The sequence below is a fragment of the Stegodyphus dumicola genome, chromosome 11 (genome assembly GCF_044657685.1).
Source record: "Stegodyphus dumicola isolate Sdum_Otavi_A_Nest chromosome 11, ASM4465768v1".
Classification (NCBI taxonomy): Eukaryota; Metazoa; Arthropoda; class Arachnida; order Araneae; family Eresidae; genus Stegodyphus; species Stegodyphus dumicola.
In genome coordinates, this window is record NC_140778.1 from 166,266,092 (window position 1) to 166,287,721 (window position 21,630).

Sequence of the window (21,630 nt, forward strand, 5' to 3'; positions counted from 1 at the left end):
ATTTATATTTTAAAATACACAGTGTCATTTCCATTATCTATTTCTACTTCATTACCTTTTTTTTTTTTTTTTTTTTTTTTTTGAAGATGGGGATGATCTAGTGTGACAAATTGCATTTTGAATGTATTTTAAATTTACCATTAATATTTTAAACTACATTTTGCACCAATATTTATGTTTGCTCTCCCATTTAGGGAAACAAATATAATAATATAAGTTATTAAATTAAAATTCCTGTGTTTAATTCCATCTTTAACAACAACCATAAAATATATGGAATTTACATTCTTACCACAGATGTGGTAAGTCATGAACTCATTGGCACTGAAAAGTCATGAACTCATTGGCAACTTTGAAGAGCATTTGCAAACTTGTTGGTGAGTTAGGAGAGGGATGTTTGTTTGCATATCTTTAAATTTATTTCAACGATGCATCCGCCACCACCTATTGTTTTACATTTTTCTTCTTCAATACAAGACACGCACAATTCTAGGCTTTTTTTCACCGTTGTTTTCCCTATAAATCTTTTTAATAAAAAAAAAAAAAAGAGAAAAGAAAATTGCAAAATTTTGGCACCAGAATCCTAAAATGAGAAAGGAAAGAGAGGCATGTGATGCCTTTTATGTTGTATGCATGCAGAAAGCAACATCGCCAAAGATTTTACCAGAGACAACAGAAACTGCGGTATGTGGTCCACCCGAATGCTGAAGTACTGAAATTCCCATAGGAGGGATCATAATCTGCAACCACACTGGTGAAAATATCTGGAGAAGTGCTGTATGGGAGAATGCTAAGTGTATACTTGGGTTGCGATATAAATGATTTTTAGTGACATGTGTAGCCACATAAATTTTTCTTCGCATCATGGTTTAGACCATCAATAATTTTTCACAGCATTCTGGTGAGGTTCAGAAAATTAGAAAGTACCAAAATTCATCATTTTAGAATTATTTTGAGTAAGTTATACACTTTGTGAACTGTGATGAACAAAAATTAATAAGCTGTGCTTCCCTCAAACCAATTTTCTTTCTTTCACATAATGATTTATTTGCATATATCAGAACTTTACTATTGCAATATGCTTTTGGAATGATTATTATTTCAATCTATGAGATTTTTATTTTACCACCAAAGAAAACGCGCAGACATCATTGCTGGGAAATAACTACCTCTAAAAATCTGACATGTATTAATAATAAATAGTTACCATTGTCACAATTTGAATTATCATTTTTAAAGCACATATGCTTTATACTTTATATTTAATTATGTTAAAAAAAAGCACTATCCTACTTGATCTGGTTTTCCTACCTGAGCTGGTGAATGAACTCACTAGTTTGACTCATTGATTAAGATAACATAATCTGTATGTATGGCTTTTACAGTTATATTATTCTTCAGTTCAGAACTAAGTAAGTGCTACATAGCAAAAAGTTAAAGTAGTTTTTTTTTTTTAAAGTGACCATTGTTTCAGCTAACTTTGGTAGAAACGTCGCGGCGCGCAGTGAACTGGAAGTTGATTTGTCAACACTATCGTTATCTTCAGAGCAGATGTTTTTATTTTATTCGGCTTATAATTCTTTACTAAATGTAGTATTTAATTTCGATGTACTCCGTCTTTGATATGATTTAAATCAAATTCCTCGTCATTATAAATACCACGAATACAAATCAAATAGTTTTCTGGTTGCAATTTTCTAATTTCGGCTATGCATAAGGTATGCTTTACGCATCCGCGCGTTGAAAGAAATGTTTAATAAAGTAAACAAATAAATATTAGGCTTCTTTTTTGGTAAATTTTGATACCCTTTAGATCATAATTGCTCATTATTTTATAAATTACGGTTTCATATTTTTAATTTTATAATTTCTGCAAGCCATCTTACCAGATTTAAACTGATGATCTATAATCCGGAAAAATCGATAATCCGGAATCGCCGAAGTCCCGACGAGCCCGGATTAAAGACTTTTGACTGTACTTTACCTTGTTGTAATGATGCTATTAATTATATCTTCAAAGATATCCCTAATTAATATATATTCAAATATTAATTTGATCCAAGACAATCTGATATTTATTAGTAACAAAGTGTCATGCACATATTATGCGAATATAATTATTTTGGCTTTGTATATATTGTTAATGTTTACTTCAGGACAGTTTGGCTATATTGTAATTGTAAGTCACTTTGTTTTTTATTTGCAATCTACTGGTGGTTGGGAAAAGTATAAAAGAAAATCATCTAATATGAATGTGTTGTCAACTCCATTGATGGCTGCATGAAGTCTTTAGGCACTATCTATCCTGCATCAATAATTTTTTATACAGAAATATGCAATATTTTTATAAACTATGTAAAGTACTTACTCTTGAAGTCTCTTAGATAACTGTTAATCAATAATACACTAATAGCCATTAAAATAGCTATAGCATGAAGGAAAGCAAATAAAAAAAATATTTGTTGTGCATAAATAGTATGGCATGAAGATAAAATGATTGAATTTGTAAGCAGCTTGGGGGGTTTACAAGGGTGCGAAATCAGTCGAAACAACTGCTCCACCTGGCAGCTAAAAACGGCCCTTATCCAGTTAGGCACTGAGTAGAATTTCACTTGAATGACAGAAATCGGCATCTCATTCCATTCTGATTCAAGTCCATGCCACACTTCATCAATCGTATTAGATGGAGAGGGTTGCTAGGCCAGTCGTCAGCAAACCACGAGCAGGTATTTTCAATGGGTGACAGATCTGGAGACCGTACAGGCCAGGGCAGCAATCAAATGCACTGCATACCGAGGAAGGTCAGAACACAATGTGCAACATGTGGTCTTGAATTATCCTGTTGGAAGATTGCATTTGGCAGGCCTCAAAGATAGGGCACAACCCCTGGATGTAAGATGTCACAAATGTACCGATCTGGCATTCAAATTACCATCGATCCGAACTAAAGATGTGTGTGCCATGTGCTCAGTGGCTGCCTATACCATCACATTAGGGTTCTTATGCTGATACTGAATGCAACCAGGCGATGTGCGGTCTCCTTGGAGCCTCTAGACACTTATACGATCATCAGAATAATGCACACAGAAACGGGACTCGTCTGAAAAGACGACATTGTACGCCTCCTATATCCAGCTTTGTTGTTGGACACACCACAGTAGCCATCTTTCTCTGTGCTGCATTGTTAAGGAAAGCTAAAGTAATGGACACTGTGCTGATAGTCCATGCTGATGCAAACGTTGACATACCGTACGAGCAGATACTGGGCATGCTGCAAATATGCCCGTTTTCTGACTAATGGTCTGTGATGTGGTTGTAAATTTGGAGGGCTGACCTCACAATATGCCTGTCCTTTCGGATATTAATCATGGGACGGCAATGAGATCCTGCATGCCGTTCAGTATAATCCTCAGCATTCCATACATGCCATATTCGCTTAACAGTGGTTGGATGTCGACTAGTGCAACGGGCGATATCACAGAACGATAATCCACACACTCTATAGGCAACAATCCTGTCTCTATTGAATTCTGACCCTTGCTGGTAAGCATTTCTTCTTATTATTCAAGGCATACCATGATATTCTGAGCACATTCCAACCTTGCAAAGTGCTTTCCGAATGACAAATCACTACACAACTTTTTGAAATTATTAATGCACCATGCCAAACTTTGCCTAGAAATACCATAATGACCGTTTCCAAGTTTTTGAATGCTTATTTTTTTCCTGCGATTCACATAAATTAGTATGCAACTGAATACCCACATCCAAAACTGAAACAATGTTTTTTGATACATTACTTGTGACAATGACAAAGTAGTGTTCTAGTTTGCCTTTTTGTACCTTTTTAAAAGACAGACATCATCAGAAGTTGCTCTATATTTTTAAATAATCGAAAACAATATTCTTTTTCAGAATATCGGTTATTACTGCAAATATTAACAGTCCTCCATTTTTTAATTTTAGTTCCAGAAAATATTAACATACCAATGAAATATTAAAAGATTAAACTGTTCTTCTGTAAAAAATTTTCAAAAATACAAAACCAATCTTGTTTTATTAAAAAATAAATAAAAAATCCCTCCAACTCCCTCAAAATTGAATCTCTAATGTTAAATCAAAATTCTCTTACATTATATCACAATCTCTGATATTTGAAAATCTAAAGAACAATAATAAATACTTTTATGCTCCGGTAACGAAATTTTTTTTGCATAATTATATATTTTGTTTGCCGAAATTTGTCTTCCTAGTAAACATATCTTATGCCGTCCAAATAAAATACTTCAAGCGTTATGTCTGAAAAGGTTTGTGTTCTATATTCTTTACCAGCTGTACCTTTTAGCGGTTTATTATTAATTCAGAATTGTATATGCATACAAAATTTATTACGTCTTATACAGAAAACTACAAATTACACTTTCACAACAGTTCATAATCCATGCAATCGGCTTGTCACGTGACCAAACAAGTGACGTTTTTTACGTAGCAAGTCGGTCAGCCAATAGTGATTCAGCATTGTCACAGCAGGGGGTACGGCCAGAACGTTTTAGGAACATGCCCCCTGCGCGCGATCGATTAACAGACAGACAGACAAAGGTAGACAGATGTCTTGTTTTGCACCCGCTAAGTCTTTCTGCACCGATGGGCGAAAAATCAAGCATAGGTGCGAAGGAAAGGTATAGAGAAAGAGGGACAATTTCGTATTTGAGGAGAGTAAAAAGGAACTTCGTACATCTTGTACGAGTTCAAAAGGCCAGGAAGAAAAGATGGGACAAAATAAAATTTAAAATAAATGGCCCAAAAATAATAGAGGGAAAAAGAAAAAAAAAAAAAAAAAAGGGCCTATAGAAAGAAAAGGAAAAGAAGTAGAAAATATCCTAAAATACGATTGTGTCCATGAGTGTAGTTAAAAGGAGAAGAAACTGTCTTCATTTACAATAAATAGTGTCTCACAGGTGTGTTTGTGTAGTGAGTGTGTTTGGTAATGGTGAATAGATGTGTTACTGGGGAAAAAACAAATATTGACGGTGTTAAAATGCTTCGTATCAAGGTATTTAGCATGGAATATAAAGTAATATGTACGCTTGCATCCTGAGATATCAACAAAGGTCATCAAACAAAAGTATATATTAATCTAACCAAAGTAACTTATGCTACTTTCATTCTCAACATTTTCATACATTTTTCAAAAAGCAGCAGCAGACTAACAACATAGAACCATATACAATACAAGACCACAACCGCATACACCCAAAAAAATAAATAAATAAATAAATAAATAAATAAATAAAATAAATATATATATATATATGTGTGTGTGTGTAAATAACTGAGTATATGTATTAAAAACACAAATTAAACAGTATTTATTAATTTAACTATCATAATTTATTACAAGATTAATTATTTTACTATCATAATTTATTACTAGTTAAATAATGTTAATATAACACAATGAGGCACACTGTTATTTATATAAGCTCATAGTTCTAAAAATTCATTTAAGGCGGTGAAGAATAAACCATCCCTTACATATGGACATTTAACAGATAGCAAAGAACAGTATGAGAAAAAATCGGTGAGGTATAATATTATTTAAAGGCGAAACTATATTCAAGCGATCTAGAAAGAAAAGAGAATCCAGAAGATCCGAGAGGGAAATAGCGCGATGCTCAAATTATCCCTCTCATCCCCAAATTTTCCCTCTCTCGAGATTCCTTAAGGGCTTTGTAAGTGTTGACAGACGTGAACTGATAACGCTGGCGTCTGTTTCGAGTTGATACACAAAGGAAGCCACAAGCAATGGCAATTTCAAGTATTTTTTAATGCTTTAAACTGATGAAAAATTAAGATTTATTGATTTAAAGGCACTTATTTATAGAAATTTGATTTAGTTTAGATGAAAGAAAAGTACTTATCTTAAAATTCCAGGCTTTTGGAGTACATCCTTACATTGTCCGCTGTTTTATTCTCGTCAACATCGGAGCCGAAATTCATTGGAATGATATAGGTTTTGTAGGGGAAAAATAAACATTTTTCAAAGAAATTTAATTGATAATCACCAAGAGGAAAGGAAATATTTTCACTTTTTTACGGAGCGCAGCGATCGTGCTGCCGCTTGCCTCGGTGATCACACAGCCTTCCTCGCGCGATCGATTTGGCGCCCAAAGTTACGGTTATTAGTTACGGTTGCAGTGAACGATGAACTCGATCGTTAAGTTAATAATTTTGGCAATCTGCAAGTTCTTGTAAATAGAATTATTGAAATTAGAACTGCTATTTATTGCCGATAAACAAATATAAAATTGTTATATAGTATAATTTTTCTTATATTCTTACACTTATGTTTATTCACAATCTACATTTGATTATATTTAAGGTCTTGTTTTTACAGTTCATAATGTATAATTAACAATACTGCTTTCTAATTTGATTAAAATAAAATACAGTAAATTATTTCAAACAGAATGGTATAGGTTATTTCGCTGCAAACAATTATACTAAATATACTTATTTATGTACATTTGAGAATTTAGCGCCGAGCAGTTATTAATCATCCATGATGCTCTTCTGTCTGCCTATTTACAATTCTAAATTACATTTTTGGAAAGAAAAATTAAATTCAAGATTAAAAAAAACTTTTTTTTAATGAAAATGTAACTTTTTTAAAAGCTTCATTTATTAGCTAGAATGGTTCCAGTTTACTTATCTGTATTATCACAGTGAATCAAATATTATTACTGGCTTATCAAACATTAATAACAGTATAAATAGAGCTTTGGCCCGATTGAATAAACGTAAGACCAGCTAACAAAACTTGTAGCCGCATAATAGGGTTTTAAAAACGATGTTTGAAATTTCAGCTAATTTCTGTAATGCATCCCCGTCATTAGCTCCACATGGATTGCCAACTATTTACAAAGGCACCTTCAATTTCGTAGCTTAATAGTAGCTACTTTTGCAGTTATTCCAGCAAGCCCTACGTCAGAAACAACAGCCATTTAATGCACATTGGTCTCAAGTGTCTTTCCAGTGCAGGATTTACGTATAAGCTACACATATAAGCTACTATTATATGTAGCTTAGGGCCCCCACTTTCTTCGCCCCCCTAAAATTAAAATATAGTATAACAGACTTATAAAGGGCCCTATATTTCAAACAGCCTAGAGCCTTATCAAGTCTAAATCTAGCTTTGTGTCTTCCTCAGAAAGGAATTCGTGCTAAATAATTCATGTGAATATGGGAGCTTCGACAGAGGTTCATCATGCCCCAACCCATTGCTTTACAAAATTTCACTTAATACTCACATGCATGAATGACGTAATGGGCTGGAGCCACTCGGGTTGGAATCATAAACAGTGGCTCAGAGTCATGGGATTATCTTCAGAAATCATGTGAAATCTCGCCTACAAAAATCTTACTCTCCCATCTTGGGTAGTAGTAGATATAGGCTCAGTAAACAGTCATCCACTTACATATTAATAATGGCGAAGCGATGTCAAGCAACATGGGACTGAGTAGCAGTGAGTTCATCTGAATCCACAGTCTGCGCTGAGATCTAGAAGACCTCTTTATAAGAAAGGAGGAAAATTGAACTTACATAAGTGCATCCTTATGTAAGTTCAATTTTTGTTTTCATTACTGACTAATTAATTAAGCAAAGGATCAAATAAATCTTCGGCACCTTTATGCAAATTCACTTTACTGGACTTTATCATCTATAAATACAGCTTCGAAATTCTAGATCACAAGGGCTCTGTTAAAAGAATCAAGCAAGCCAACTAGATATCTAGTTTGCCTTGAATCAAGATGGTTTGATAAGGAGTACATCATAACAGGGCCGTTCCTAGGCCATTAGATACCCGAGTACATTCGAGATTGCCGCCCCCAAATTTAAAACAAAATGCTCAATGATTAATAAAATTTATATTTCATACTCACTAAGTACTTACATATGACACATTGTATAACAAGTACTGATATATGACAAGTATTTACAATGAATTTGAAATATTTAGGTATCGCGGAAGTCCGGCCGCCTCTGATTTTCGAAGCCCACTTACTTTTACGCTCTCCACCTTCACTAGGAACGGCCCTGCATCATAAAGATACTTGCACACCTGTACAAATCGTTGTTGTTTGATAATCCTTGTTACCTAAAGAAATCTTGTTAGAAATGCGCCTGCCTTGAAGACGAGCGTCCCTGATGAGTATAATTTTCTAACTTCAGAAAAGCACTCTTCATAAAAGTGCATACTTATGTAAGTTCAATTTTTGTTTTCATTACTGACTAGCAGTGGAGTAGCTAGGGTGGGGCAAGGGAGGACATCTATCCCCGGGCGCAGAATTCAGGGAGCGCGAAATTGATGTTACGAAATTTTAGAATGAAATGTTTTCCGTTCTTGACACAGAGAAAGGGGCGCAAAATCTTCAGTTGTCCCCGGGCGCCGAAAACCCTAGCTACGCCTCTTCTGACTAATTAATTAAGCGAAGGATCAAATAAATCTTCGGCACCTTTATGCAAATTCACTTCACTGGACTTTGTATAAATGTACCCTTTGAGAAATGTGTGACGAGCGTTTCCGTAGAAAGATCTTGTTTTTCACAAAAATGCCGAAAATTAATTCCATCCCCTGCATCATTAATTAATTAATCTGCAATGCAAATGAAAACCCCATTCGCATAAAGAGACCTGCCTTAAATTGTCCGTATCCTTACAGAGGTTGCATTTTTCAAAATTACAGATTGATTTTTGTAAGGTTCACATGCCTTTATGCCAAGGCACCCTTACAAAGAATTTTATTTTTTCGAACAGCGATCGATCTTTATAAAGGTGTATTCACCATTATATCTGGGTGCTATTATGAAGGTGTCTCTAAGAACCAACGCAAAAAAATACCATACATCGCAGATTATCATCGCAATAACTGGGCACATTGCAGATAAAATTAAAGAAAGGCAAGGTGAGCTGCATAACATCCATTGATTCTAGATACTCCTGTTGGAGCCACAATTGCATATATGTTTGTGCATTTTAATTTTGGTATAAGCATATATACAGCTTCCATAACATGCGACCCATCCTCCTATATAACAGGTGTTTCGGTTGATCTTTGCCATTTGACATTCTATATTCTTACCCTGAAGAGACCATGTTCATTGAAACAGGTTCTGATGCAAATGTGCAAACATTAATATTATGATACACATGTGGTTGGGCACCTTTTCCCATATATTCTTACAGTGGCTCCTCCATTGCCGTCAGCTGTTTGATACACGAAGTGAATGTCTGCAAACTCTGAATTCGTAAAACGGTATATACTCTGTGGTTGGAATCAGAAAGCTCTCCAAGTGCCTACCAGGAGCACTGGTACTAAATACAGATTTATCTGTTTTTCCATTTCTGGCCTTGTTGCTCCATATAAATACGGTTTATTTCGTTTGATTTTTATTAAAGATGAGTCAGCCTGTATATATAACAGAAAGATGAATTGTATTTTGCGATGCATATGAGAGGTTACCTTTAAAGTGGGGGAACTTAACAAAGCAAGGTTATTCGTAATTATGTCATAACGAAAAAGAATTGTTTTTAATATTATATAATCCTAACTAATATTATAAATGCGAATACGAGTTTGTTTATTACCCTTTCACTTTTAAATTACATAACCGATCACCATGAGATTTTCAAGAAAGATGAGAAAAGGTTATAGGCTATATAATGTAACTTATCAGTTGAAACTTAAACTATACAATAAATTTTATAGTTAAAATGATTGCCGTTGTATAAACATTAAATGTTAAACGATATAAAAGTTTGTCTGCGCGCACAGGTGCTTGGCTTGTCTATAAAATGTTTGCGTGGTTTAAGCCACGCAAACATTTTATAGACAATAAATATTTAATAAACATTTTATTTATAACCTTTTCTAATATACAGGGGCATAGCTAGAGTTTCCAGCGCCCGGGGACAACTGAAGCATTTGCGCCCCATTCTATGTGCCAAAAATGGAAAACATTTCATTCAAAAATTTCGTAGCATCAATAAGGCGCCCCTTGGATGCTGGGCCCAGAGACAGATAGCCTCACCCTAGCTACGCCACTGCTAATATATCAAAAATATTTCTTGAAAATTTCATGATGATCCGTTAAGTAATTAAGGCGTGAAAGCGTAACATTTATTAATTTTTACTTGTTTAATTTTATTATTTGAAATCCTTCAGGATTTACGGGTTTCGGGTCATCTTTCACAAAAATTTTTCAGTCATTAAGAAAATATATGTAGCAGTTTTACTAGATTTCATGGCGATACACTCCACGTAAATACAAAATATTCGCGGTCTATAGGTATAGAAGAAGGGCAGTATTTACTGAAATTTTACGCAGAGTGTATTTTTAAAATTCACGCGAAGTTGAAACTTATTTAAGGACATTAACGCGAGCGAAGCCGTGGGTAAAAGCTAGTAAAACTATAAAACATGACGCCACATTAAATTAATTAACTGGAAAACAAGGGGCCCACCAGCGGAGCGGTAACGTCGCTGAACACTGGTAGTTCGGTCCGAGGTTCGAATCCCGCGAACGGGCTGGCTGCATGGGTGTTTTCGTGGTTTTCCCCATGTGTAACGTGTATACGAGCCAGTTTTCCTTAAAAAAGTCCTCCACGAAGGCATCCCTCCTTTAATGCAGATAGCCCTCGAGTGCTTTGCCGTAATTTAATAAGCCAAACGAAGTCTGAGAAAAACTAATCATTATTAATAGGAAGAGTTATAGGTATTTTTTCCTCTTTAAAGCGGTCTTTAATGGTATAATCGGAAGCCAGCCCGCCCGCCTAGAAATCATGAGGTTAGGAGTTCGAAACTCGGCGAGGACAACGTATATTTTTCCTGCCTATTGGCACCTGAAGTAAAATGTGGTAGCCTATAATATGTCACTATCAGGATTTAGCAACTGATCCTTACCTTCCTTGTCGCCCTAGAAGTGGGGGAGAATGCAAGGAATTTTCTCCTTTATTACCGCAATGGAAAATTTGGCTAGGGTATTGCACCTTTTTCATATTCTGGCTAGGCAGAAGAGTAACAGGGGGGGCAGAACAGCCAGGCCACTGATTAAGAGGAGAGGCCTCCGAAGAACCTTAAGTTTTTAAGTATATATTAAAAAAAAATGAAGCTAAAATGTGGTCTGTATTGGGAGAATCAATCCCTAACTCATAATTGGCACTAAAGATATTTTTGGGACGGTGTATGTTTCAGTTGCTCCATGCTAGAGAAGCTTTTTGAAGTTGAAGTGGATTAAAAGCTATCTTCAATCAACAAGGTGCCAAGATTTAATGGCTTGTCAGTCTTTTTGCATTGAAAATACGGTAGCTAAACATGTTAATGAATTTTTGACAAAACTATAAACAAACTTTCGTAAGTCAAAATTCACTAAAAACAGTTATAGCTTTTTTATTTTTAGAAAAGTTAACAATATTTTTTAAATCACCAAAAATAGCTGATTAATAAGCATTTTTAAATATAAATTTGTTTTCTAAATGTAATTTTTTCCCTTAATCTTAAGACCTGCTTTTCAAATCAATTCAAATATTTAATTTTAATTAAATAAATGTTAATTTTATATTTGTGTTGACATTTTGTATGGTGATCATTCCGATATAGGGTGACAAAGTGAGATTTCCATCCTGAGCATCGATAATTAAGTCTGGCACTGCAGATAGAATTTTGCATATTTGCCCTATTTCTTACTTTGACAAATGTAATGATTTTACAAAATTACATGTTCTATTTGTACAACTTTTCCATCCTTAGATCAGTCAATATACTAAGCATAAAACCTATTTCAAACATTCTGCGTGTGTGTATTTATGTTTTATTTAAGCTAATAGAAAATATTTAATAATGGAAATTTCCTTCATCCAGAGTCAGTTTACAATCCATAAAAGATAATAAGATTAATACCAGTAATAATGTATAAATAATGTAAATAATGAGTAAAATGCATAATATATTTTAATAAATGAAGCTGGAAATTGCAGATGTGTGAATCTTGAAATAAATACTGATAACCAAAAAAAACAGAATAGAAATTTGTGCTTATTTTAAAAGTGAATGATACAGGCAAAGTTAAAATAAAAATAAACATTATCAATGAAGAGTAACATTACTTATACAACATTAAGGGGCAGCAAATGTGTATATGTAAATGTGTGCATTAGTGGTATTTATGACTTTACACTGAAATTCTGATTCCCCCCATGAGGGGGGGGGGAATCAGAATTTTTTTAATAGGTAAAGAAGCTAATGGAATAAATGAAACTAAGGGAATTATTGATATGTTGTTCTCTATTAAAGACATATGTGTTATTTTGTTCCATTGGCTAATTCATTTTCACATTGGACTTGTAATTGAATTTTAAATTAAGAATGAATCTGTGTGCTTTTTCAGGGAAGGAAAGTTATGCTTTATAAAATTATAAGTATGCAATATTTACAATTAAACAGAAAATGAGAGGTGTATGAAAAAATTACAAGAAAAAAAGGGAATTTTAAATTTTTTGACAGGATGAAATTTAAAATGCTTATCAGTCATGGTTAATAAAACTTAGCTGAATATTAAATATATGTATCAAATTTATTGAGAATAAAAATTGAAGCTAACAGAATGATAATAATAAATTAAAAAATTTATTTACATGCATACAATTTTATGTTAAATATACAGAAAATTTTCATACGAGAATACAAGAATAAAGAATTGTTTTATTAAAGAGTCTTGAAATAACTGTAGCTTTTTCTTTCACTTTTAAATTCAATAACTCTTAAAATTATAAATATTAATGAAAATAAAATTTTCATAGCACATAATTTTAGCATTTTAGTAAAAAATTATAAAAATTGCATCATTATACTTTACATACAGCCACTTTACTGAGATATTTATTTCAATATTAAATATATAAATTTCATGTTTCATTTCCTATTTATCTATTTCACTATCTTCTAATTTGACAAATTTTGTCTCAAATCTCAGATAATGCATTAATTCTATATTCAGCAGCAATTACTTTCACAAAACATATATGAAATTAACAAAATGCTATTAATTTTGCACGAAGGCTTTCCATATAAAATTAACTTCTCAGATTTTCTACATTTATATAGTTCTATATAAAAAGAGCATCTATTTTGGAACATAATGACCAATATGAAGTAATAATACATAATTTATAATTTTAATAGTCACAGCATACTGAGATATTACATTTGGCTCATTGTAGAACCATAGCCTGCATACCCAGCAATGCAATCATTACCATAGTCTTCATATCCAATGATACAATCATTTTGCTTATCATATGATAAGCTTGCTTTAAATTGATTTCATTAAAGGGTGCAATAGAATACCTGCCATAGCTTTTCAGTTTATTGCCATATAACTTTATCGCACTAAGCACAGCAACTGAAAAATTGGTCACAAGATTTGTGGCTTAATTGTCTGATTTTCCGAGATTTAGGTATTAAGTTTTTATTTTGACTGACATTCCTCTTTGGAATGTCACTGGGTTTGCTTGATGCAGCCACTTGCCCTGAAGAAGGTTAGCTTGGCTGTTCACAGCTTTAATGAAGCTTGCCGCAGGGTGGTGAATTCTACTGCATAACTAAGCAAATAGCTCCTTCACATTTACAAGTCTGCTGCTTCTGCACACCTAATCAGCTGGAAGGAATAAAAATTATAAACATAAATAATTACAAAATCGATTCACAATACATTTTATATTTTAGTTAATTTATTTATTGAATAAAATAAATGTGAAAGTAATTAAATAGCAGCACTGAATTAAAATATTAGTAATACTCATAGTGTAACAACGCTGATACTGCAAATGCTAAATTAAACGAGTATTGGGACTTTAAAGCATTAGAAATGAGTGAGTGTTGCATACAAAGGTTAGCATTTTGGATGCATAAATTCATGTCACACATAGAGAAAATTATGAAAACTTCCATGCAGCCAGTCTATTTGGCAGGATATACAAGTAATAAACATGTTTAATAATGAAACATAATAAAAATATTAATAATTAATGAGGGAAAATTTATAGTTTTGTTCTTTTCATTTAAGTTAATATTTCTATTGTGAAAACTATCTAACTTAATACACTATTCACTTTCTCTTTGCCAGTACTAAACATTAATTCTGAATTATAATAAATTTTCTAACTGCTCTGTTATTCATTCACAATAGTAATGGCTTGAGTTAATTTCTTCTGCGTTTATTTCATTTATAACCTCCCAAAGTTTTCAACTACATTTTATCCTATAGGTCTAATCTGAGGTAATGTGCTGCAAATATCAAGTGTTAAACTGTCATAATAATAATACTATAGACAACTGAAGTTAACAAGCACATATTGTAAAGCTTCAATCATATGCAGAAGTGATTTATATGCAAGTACAGTCAAAAGTCGTTAATCCGGACTCGTCGGGACTTCGGCGATTCCGGATTTTCGATTTTTCCAGATTATAGATCATCAGTTTAAATCTGGTAAGATGGCATGCAGAAATTACAAAATTAAAAATATGAAACCGTAATTTATGAAATAAAGAACAATTATGATCTAAAGGGTATCAAAATTTACAAAAAGAAAAAGCTTAATATTTATTTGTTTACTTTATTAAACATTTATTTCAATGTAAGTTGCTTTGTTTCATGTGATAATACTTTCTCTTTAATTCTATTAAACAGACATAATTTCTCGTTTAGTTACAAAGTTCCGCTGTTCAAGTCCTATAATTGCTGTGTTGAGAATACCGACTAATTTGTCAATGGAAATGTTTTCGTTTTCAATAACCTCTGGGTCACTTTCTTCACTATCGGAAGCGAATTATAATGACGAGGAACTTGATTTAAATCATATCAAAGACGGAGTACATAGACATGAAATACTATACATAGTAAGGAATTATAAGCCAAATAAAATAAAAACATCTGCCCTGAAGATAAGGATAGTGCTGACAGATCAACTTCCAATCCGCGGCGTGAAATTGATAAACAGATTTCGGATTTCAGAACATACTTTCGCTTTGTAGATATAAATTATATATTAGTAAATATATATCGGAAATTCTATTTGACATAATCGAAAGTTCAAGTTTACTTTTATGAAATTGTTCTAAAAGTCTGCAAAAAATAATAAAATCCATTCGAATCCAATTCGAATCCAATTCGAAGATTAAGGAGCAACGCAATGTGCAACATTAACTGAATCAGATAATTTTAGCTTAGCTTATACCTCCGTTACACATTAAACGCGCATGTGCACATACATATTCGCAGCCGTAAAGGTCTTACGCGCACTCTTAAACGCCTGTGCGCATGCGTGAACGTGACGCATGCACAGAAAGTTTGTAGCTTTGAGGTCCGGATTATAGATCATTCCGGATTATGGGTGTCCGAATTAACGACTTTTGACTGTATATCTTTATCATTTGGCCAATTTGAATTCAACAAAATAATCTAATTTTCATAACTTTCTCAATTTTTATTGTCTGCAGATAATCAAAACCATTTTTAAAGAGGGACTACTGCACATTATTGTTAAGAAATATATCACATTGACATTCTTCAGCTTTATTACTTTTTAACTTTAACAAATTAATATTTAAGTACTAAAAATTAAATATAACACAGTTATAGCTCTGAAGCTATGTGACAGATGCGACGAGCGAAAGCTCTGAAGTCAGATTCCAATCAGTCTGGGTCGTATTTATTTTGCATATAAAACAATACATGTGAATTCTAGTTAAATAGAACCAATGACTAAAAAGCACTTGTTTTAAAAAATACATAATAAAAATGTATTTTTCATATTACATATCAATACAAAATAGCATATTAAAATAAAGTCGTAGCTGCCCGGATGGTATAGTGATTAAGGAAGCCTGAGTACAATACTGAGGGACCCGGGTTCGAATAACGAACAAGGCATGGATGTAAATTATCTGTCCCTTCATAGGAGGCAAAGGTGGCCTGCCTATTAGGTGCCTCCATAATAGATCACCATATCTGATTTTAGGAGTGGCCAATGCCGGCATAGGCAAGCATCCACCATTGGAAACAAAAAGTACATGTGCAAGAAATGGAGTTATTCTGATGCTAATGGTTTCATAAAATTAATTATTCTTTTCTGATAACTCGATTCATAATTATAATGTGGGGAAAAAAGAAGAAATATAGAATATCAAATCCCATTTACTTTCCTGAACCAAAGTATGAAAGTAACAGCACAGTGTATAAAAATGTTGAACAACTGCATCGTCTGTTAACACAGTTATAACTGAAGTACTGTTTTGAAGAAGGGTATGGAGTTTTATGGCAATTAGCATATACTTTGATGCTTCTTATTTCATTAAAGCTAATTCTTATATATAGGCATAGTAATGTTTTGTTCATCAGCATTTTATGAATTATTGACAATTTCAAAACAACAAGTATAAATATGCAAAATAAAATAAGGAGCTGTACGACTTAAAGCTCATATAAATTGGAATACCTTATGTTGGAGCATTGCTGAACTCATACTTAAAACAGAATAAATGAAAATCAAATAATATGAAATGATAAATGATAAATGAAAATCAAAACACTACTATATATGCACTGTATGTTACTTCCTTATTAAAGCAGACAGTCTGGATATATTTAAAAGTTACAAGTTACAAATTTGGTCATTCAATCAGCTTATTTTGTTATGGTGTCTTTATTAAACAATAATCAAATGTCACCTATGGATATTCTAATATATTTTAAGAACATTAGGCTTAAATAAAAAGTTAAACTTTACCTTTCTGGATTTTGGAAAGCCTAACAGATTTCAGTTCACAAAAGTCCCATTTATTGCTATTACAGGCCACACATCGAGCAAAAGCTTTCATTGAAGGGCAGTTCAACCTGAAAAAAGAAATTAAATCACCATTTAAAATTTCATGATCAGGGTAACAATACAAAGGTTTAGCACTTGGCTTATAAATAATCCTGCTCTTTCAGAAAAATTTAATTGCCATGACAATAGGTGTATGGTGTATTTAATTATGGCAAAGCACACTAGGGCTATCTGCCTAAGAGGAGGGATGCCTTTCGTGGAGGACTTTCTAAGGGAAACTGGCTCGTATACACGTTACACATGGGGAAAACCACGAAAACACCCATGCAGCCAGCCCGTTCGCGGGATTCAAACCTCGGACCGAACTACCAGTGTTCAGCGACTTTACCGCTCGGCCGCTGGTGGGCCGCCATGACAATAGATTTAGGTTGGTAACTTATTTCTGTAAAAAAAAAAAAAAAATGTTATGCCCTTTCCAGGAAAAAAAACACAAGCACACATATTTACTATATAACATATTCCTCGAAGTATAACACAATGGCTTCAAATCACATTAATTAGAAAGTTTGATTTCATTTCTACTTTAACCAAGTTGCCTTCATGGCCATATGACATACAATATATTCTTTAAAATAAAGACTAATGTAACAGATTCAAATAACAAATTTAAAAGTTTTGCCCCATAAGTGAAAACATAACTTTGTGAAATAAATCTTGCATCCAGTTTAAGGCCATGAGAACTGATGTTTGACAAATACTAAAGAAAGTTTATTTATATTTTTGATGCATTAGACATGAACCTGATTTAATCAAACTTTAATATGGGGGATAGGTTGGAATAGCTTTAACTTCTTTGATAAGCTGAAGCATGTTTAGAACAAAATGTTTTAATGACAAGTAAATTTCCATCATTTGCAAATCATTATATTATTAGAAAATACATTTTAATGAGATACTAACAACTATGACATTTTATGCATAAAAAGAGAAAAAATTAAGCCAGTTATCATTTGGCTTTGTGGTGTCATCGAAGCTTTGCTTCTTCTCCCAGCATAAATTCTTTGGTGGTACACTACTATACTGTCAACAATATTGTTTTCATATTAGTTCCACAACAGTAAATTAACATGTTCCAGTTCAGAGTTTGAATGCATCTGAAATGTTTTGTGCACAGTTTGAATTTAAGAAAAATCTCTTTCCTTCAGACTTATATTTTCAGCTTAATATTCTAATGATTTACTTTTTTTGAAATCATATACTACAGCTATATCCATTTGACTTTGAAGGGAAGATTAATAATTTTTATCTTCTTATATCCTACCCATATATCTTTCTTTCTGAGTAGCTATGTGCAGAGTTAAAAAATGTATAGACATATAAAAATAATAAGGATAGCTTAATTATTTTTATTGAGAAAAATTAAATGTGCATAGCTATATATGTAAGAATACATAATTAAATTAGTCCAAATCATATTTAATGCATCTCCATATCTATTTTAATATTTTCATTTAATATGTATTTAAATGCACTAATCATTTTATCATTAGAATTCTAGTAAAAGTAAGAAAAAAGCTATAATAAATTAAATGCTGTTGTTGGTATCATTTTAACTTTGCCCAGTTTGTCTTCATGGCAATAGCAATATTTATAACATATATAATACCTAAAAAAGGAACATTTTGTTATGTTAATAATAATAATTTGCTGCATTTTTTAACTCCCCAAACCCCATAAACGTTTTGCGAAAATATAAAAAACTTTATTTTCTTTTACCGTAATATTCGAAAAATAAACCCCATAAACGTTTTGTGAAAATATGTACTAATAATGATTTGCGACTTTCAAACTTTATTTTCTCTTACCGTAACGTTCGTTGCGAAAATATAAAAAAAACTTTATTTTCTTTTACCGTAATGTTCGAAAAATAAACCCCATAAACGTTTTGCGAAAATATGTACTAATAATGATTTGAGACTTTCAAACTTTATTTTCTCTTACCGTAATGTTCGTTGCGAAAATATAAAAAAACTTTATTTTCTTTTACCGTAATGTTCGAAAAATAAGCCCCATAAACGTTTTGCGAAAATATGAACTAATAAGCCAAATCCCGTGTGTACCGGATACTAGGATTAAACCAAAAATATCTTGCAACTTAACTATACCAAAGAATGTCTCTAACAATACATATTCTTTGACTATACACCGCTAAAATCATGGCCGATCAGCCGTTGGTTCGCTTGGCGAATAAATACGCATCGGCGCTAACGGATCCGCTGCAGAAGAAAACCTAACAATTTACTGCCATTTTAATATAAATTCAGAATAAGAAATATTCTCTCCTCCGTCATTATTGGAGAACGACTACATATTACACATAATATTCTTTATACCCTGTTTCATAATGAATTAAATATACACTGATAGAAAAGGGCAAAAAATCCTAACACCGAGGGAAAAACTGATGAACAGCAGTGAAATTTCAGCAATACATTTGTCTAGGTAACACATTTAATTGATTAAATTTTCCAGAACACCTGTTAATGCAAACACAAGAAGAGCCATTTCAAACGCTAAATGCTGGCACACTAATAATTGGTGTAATGGCCAGAATTTTGAATGCAAGCATGCAAGTTACGTAAAATAAATTATATTTTTAATTATTTACTTACTTTGTAGTCAAGAGCAGTGAATTTCTATTTACTCTTCGGTACTTTTCCGTTTTGCCGGCGCAAACGATAAAGTCGCCAATAATGGTACAACGCCAATAATGTATCTTCGCTGGTAACCTTTTACGCCTCATTTTCAAAACAAGTCGCTACCATTTCTTATCAGATTGATTGTTTCTTTCAATACTGGCGTACAATTACATAGAATTTTTACAAGATAGTTAAATTTTATGCCCTAAAACAATTCGCGGTAATTAATTAGAATGCAATCACACCGCTCACCTGAAAGCGAAAATATAGAAAAAGGCAAAATCAAGAGTTAAATTTATCTATTCTAATGAGAACGCATTAATGAAATAAAGCACTGCGGTTTTACATAATTTCTGAGTAAGCTTTTCGTACGGATTGAAATAATTCTTGCATTCAAACTTGTATTCCAAATTAAGCTTTAACTTGAAATTAATGTAGGTAATTACTGAGAGAATCAGATTTTTGTAGCGTAGTTTACGTGAAATGAGATCACTTTGGGTCACGTGATACGAACCGGCGAATCAAGATGTTGTACCATGATAGCATAGTAAATTCTTAAATTAATGTCTTTTTACAAAATTTTAAACCATATTAAAATGTTTATGGCTTGAAAATAAAAAATTCTTAGAACTAACATTCGTTAACATTTTTTATGTGCATACTGTATGTTGTCGCCAACAAAGTCTGCTTGGCGAACTTTACGCCGGCGAAACGGAAAAGTACCTAATTTTCTATAGAATTAGTTTATAAATTTTTCTGCCTAATGTATTTTTTAAAGTTACAGAACAAAATGTGGGCCCTACCGCATAAAAGAATTTCGAGCAATATTTGGAGTCATTTTGTCATATTAGATGAAAAAAAGGGAAAATGTCACTTCTGGATGCCTATTCTATGGTCACTGGATCTGTCTACAACTTAAGCGAACAATATTGACTCAAAAAAACCGGTATAGAGAGCCGTCACAACTTATCGGAGAAAGCCATTCTGTGGTCCTCAGTTGGTGGGCGGGTGGGTCCATTTGACTTTACTGAAAGGGGACAAGGCTTCAAAGAGCTTTAGACCAATCGCAGTACAGACAAAGAATCTATAGTGTGAAAATACTTGTGTTCTTGATATTTTTTAATTAAATTAGTTAAATTCCATTTTCATTCTGAAGTGCTTTTTTAAAATTAATGTTATTATTCTGCTAATATTATGAAAATAGATATGAAAAAACATGATCACATTAAGTGGCACCTACTATGCAGTGATTTGAAAGTAATATTTGTATGTCTTCTTTGGAAATGTAGTATTTTAATTATTGTTACACCGCTTCATGTGTTCTTTTAAAACTGCTAAATTAATCACTGAATAAATTATAAATAACCATTTGCTTATTACCTTATAAAGTTAGAATTATCTTAAGCAGTATTTCTCACAAATTCTAAAGCATGATGAACAGGAAAGTCTTTGAACTAATATAAAAATTTGCAGAGGTTTTCAGATAGTTTTTAAGTTACATTTTAGGATTGGTAAACAAATAATCTTATCACATATCTTACTTCTTTTCCTTTCAATATGAAATACTTTGTGATGTGCATAATAGGAAATTTATTGCTACAGTATCTCATTCTATACAAAAAGATTCCATTATTTGAGATTTTATAATAAAAATTTCCTTCTTTTACTAGTTATGCAAATCATTTGAAAATTATCTTAATACAAAATGCATACCAAGCCATTTTTTATGGATAATATATTAAGATATTGTTTTCCATGTAGATGCTTTTATTTGTGATTTGATGAATGGAAATGCATTATACTGCTCAGACCCCTCAGTTGATGATTTTTCTCATACTCTTACAAATGTGTAGTTTTAAGATTCCTGCATTCAGCACGTTAAAAGATATATTTATTGACATTTTTATGAAAATTTGCAGCATTGCTGTAAGCATTGAATAATGGTGCTTTAACATCATGCATTATTATCATTGGTACAGAATGATTTAGTTTGCTTTTCTTTTTGTAAAATATATTTTCTTTTCAAATTTGCCACCCCCTCCTTTT